This window comes from Arachis stenosperma, chromosome 6 (assembly GCF_014773155.1).
Source record: "Arachis stenosperma cultivar V10309 chromosome 6, arast.V10309.gnm1.PFL2, whole genome shotgun sequence".
Taxonomy (NCBI): domain Eukaryota; kingdom Viridiplantae; phylum Streptophyta; class Magnoliopsida; order Fabales; family Fabaceae; genus Arachis; species Arachis stenosperma.
Genome location: NC_080382.1, coordinates 80,141,395 through 80,144,466, shown reverse-complemented (window position 1 = coordinate 80,144,466; position 3,072 = coordinate 80,141,395). Strand labels below are relative to the sequence as shown.

At 32.2% G+C, this 3,072-nt stretch overlaps 1 non-coding gene across 1 annotated transcript; it reads left to right on the top strand.

The window, feature by feature from the left end:
• The first annotated feature begins 209 nt into the window (after nucleotides 1-209).
• On the top strand, nucleotides 210-313 carry LOC130937819 (small nucleolar RNA R71). Its single transcript, XR_009069017.1, has one exon. It is a non-coding gene; the product is annotated as a small nucleolar RNA R71 (small nucleolar RNA).
• Nucleotides 314-3,072: the final 2,759 nt, after the last annotated feature.

Genomic DNA, 3,072 nt, shown 5'->3' with positions numbered 1-3,072 from the left:
CTCCTTTCTTCTGAGGTATCCCATTATTCACAGAATTCCTCTCAAAAGTGTACATAAATTGGTTATTTGCAACCATGTCAATGAGTTCTTGAGCCTCTTCTAGCGTTTTCTTCAGGTGAATAGATCCACCTGCAGAATGGTCCAATGACATTTTCAAAAATTCAGATAGACCATAATAGAATATATCTAATATGGTCCATTCTGAAAACATGTCAGATGGACACCTTTTGGTCAACTGCTTGTATCTTTCCCAAGCTTCATAGAGGGATTCACCATCTTTTTGTTTGAAGGTCTGAACATCCACTCTAAGCTTGCTCAGCTTTTGAGGAGGAAAGAATTTATCCAAGAAGGCTGTGACCAGCTTATCCCAAGAGTCCAGGCTATCCTTAGGTTGTGAATCCAACCATATTCTAGCTCTGTCTCTTACAGCAAAAGGGAAAAGCATGAGTCTGTAGACTTCAGGATCAACTCCATTCGTCTTAACAGTCTCACAAATCTGCAAGAACTCAGTTAAAAACTGGTAAGGATCTTCAGATGGAAGTCCATAAAACTTGCAGTTCTATTGCATTAAAGCAACTAGTTGAGGCTTAAGCTCAAAATTATTGCTCCAATGGCAAGAATGGAGATGCTTCTTCCATCAAATTTGGACGTTGGCTTTGTGAAGTCACCAAGCATTCTCCTTGCATTATTATTATTTTCGGCTGCCATCTCCTTCTCTTGTTCAAATGTTTCTGAAAGGTTACCTTTAGATTGTTGTAATCTAGCTTCTCTTAGTTTCCTTTTCAGGGTCCTTTCAGGTTCAGGATCAATTTCAACAAGAGTATCTTTTTCCTTGCTCCTGCTCATATGAAAGAGAAGAAAACAAGAAAAGAAGAGGAATCCTCTATGTCGCAGTATAGAGATTCCTTTATGTTAGTAGAAAAAGAAACGGGAGAAGAGTGAAGAAGAGTGGATTCGGATATTTAGATGGAGAGAGGTAAAGAGAAGTGTTAGTAATTAAATAATTAAATAGAATAAGTGAGAAGGGATAGAAAATTCGAAAATAATTTTAAAAAGGGGTTAGTAATTTTCAAAAATTAAAGATAAGATATAATTAAAATTAAAATTTCGAACAAAAAGAATTTTTGAAAAAGAGGTGAGATATTTTCGAAAATCAGAGAGGGAAAAGTAGTTAGGTGGTTTTGAAAAAGATAAGAAACAAACAAAAAGTCAAATAGTTAGTTGAAAAAGATATTAAAATCAAATTTTAAAAAGATAAGAAGATAAGAAGTTAGATAAGATATTTTAAAATCAAATTTTGAAAAAGATAAAATTTTGAAAAAGATATGATAAAAAGATAAGATAAGAAGATAAGATAAGATATGTTTGAGAAAGATTTAATTTTTAAAATTAAAATTAATTACTTAACTAACAAGTAACTACAAGATATGATTCTAGAATTTAAAGATTGAACCTTTCTTAACAAGAAAGTAACAAACTTCAAATTTTTGAATCAATCACATTAATTGTTAGCTAATTTTTGAAAATTAGATATAAAGATAAGAAAAAGATTTTGAAAATATTTTGAAAAAGATTTTTGAAATTTTCGAAAAATAAAAAAATGAAAAAGATATAATTTTTGAAAAAGATTTTGAAAAGATAAGATCTTTAAAATTGAAAATTTGACTTGACTTGTAAGAAACAACTAATTTTAAAAATTTTTGACTAAATCAACTCAAATTTTCGAAAATTATGAGGAAAATAAGGAAAGGATATATTTTTTTATTTTTAAATTTTTAATGATGAGAGAGAAAAACACAACTATGACCCAAAACATAAAAATTTTGGATCAAAACAGATGATGCATGCAAGAACACTATGAATGTCAAGATGAACACCAAGAACACTTTGAAGATCATGATGAACATCAAGAACATATTTTTGAAAAATTTTTGATGCAAAGAAAATATGCAAGACACCAAACTTAGAAATCTTTAATGCATGGATTCTAACAAACAAAAAATGCATATGAAAAACAACAAACAACACAAAACAAGAAAACATCAAGATCAAATAAGAAGACATACCAAGAACAACTTGAAGATCATGAAGAACACTATGAATGCATGATATTTTCGAAAAATGCAAGAAAAGTTTTTAAAACATGCAATTGACACCAAACTTAAAACATGATACAAGACTCAAACAAGAAACACAAAATATTTTTGGTTTTTATGATTTTATTAATTTTTTGGATTTTTATTAATTTTTTCGAAAATAAAGTTTGGAAAAACGAAAAATAAAAGAAAAATTTTGAAAAAAATTTTTGAAAAGAAAATTACCTAATCTGAGTAACAAGATGAACCGTCGGTTGTCCAAACTCGAACAATCCCCGGCAACGGCGCCAAAAACTTGGTGGACAAAATTGTGACCCTCTTTGTATTTGCATGAGATTTATTTAATGGCTATTGGCTATGTGTGGACACAACTCCGTTCAACTTAACCAGCAAGTGTACTGGGTCATCCAAGTAATACCTTATGTGAGTAAGGGTCGATCCCACAGAGATTGTTGGTATGAAGCAAGCTATGGTCACCTTGTAAATCTCAGTTAGACAGATTAAATTGATTCATGATAGGTTCGAAAATTAATAATAAACAGAAAATAAAATAGGATAGAAATACTTATGTAAATCAATAGTGGGAATTTCAGATAGGCGTATGGGGATGCTGTGCTCCTCTTGAATCTCTACTTTCTTATTACATTCATCCAATTCTTCTTATTCCTTTCCATGGCAAGCTGTATGTAGGGCATCACCGTCTTCAATGGCTACTTTTCATCCTCTCGGGAAAATGGTCCTATGCGCTGTCACTGCATGGCTAATCGTCTGGAGGCATCACCCTTGTTGATGGCTACATCCCATCCTCTCAGTGAAAATGGTCCAAATGCTCTGTCACAGCACGGCTAATCATCTGTCAGTTCTCAATCAGGTTGGAATAGAATCCCTTGATTCTTTTGCGTCTGTCACTAACGCCCAGCCTTCAGGAGTTTGAAGCTCGTCACAGTCATTCAATACCGGAATCCTACTCGGAATA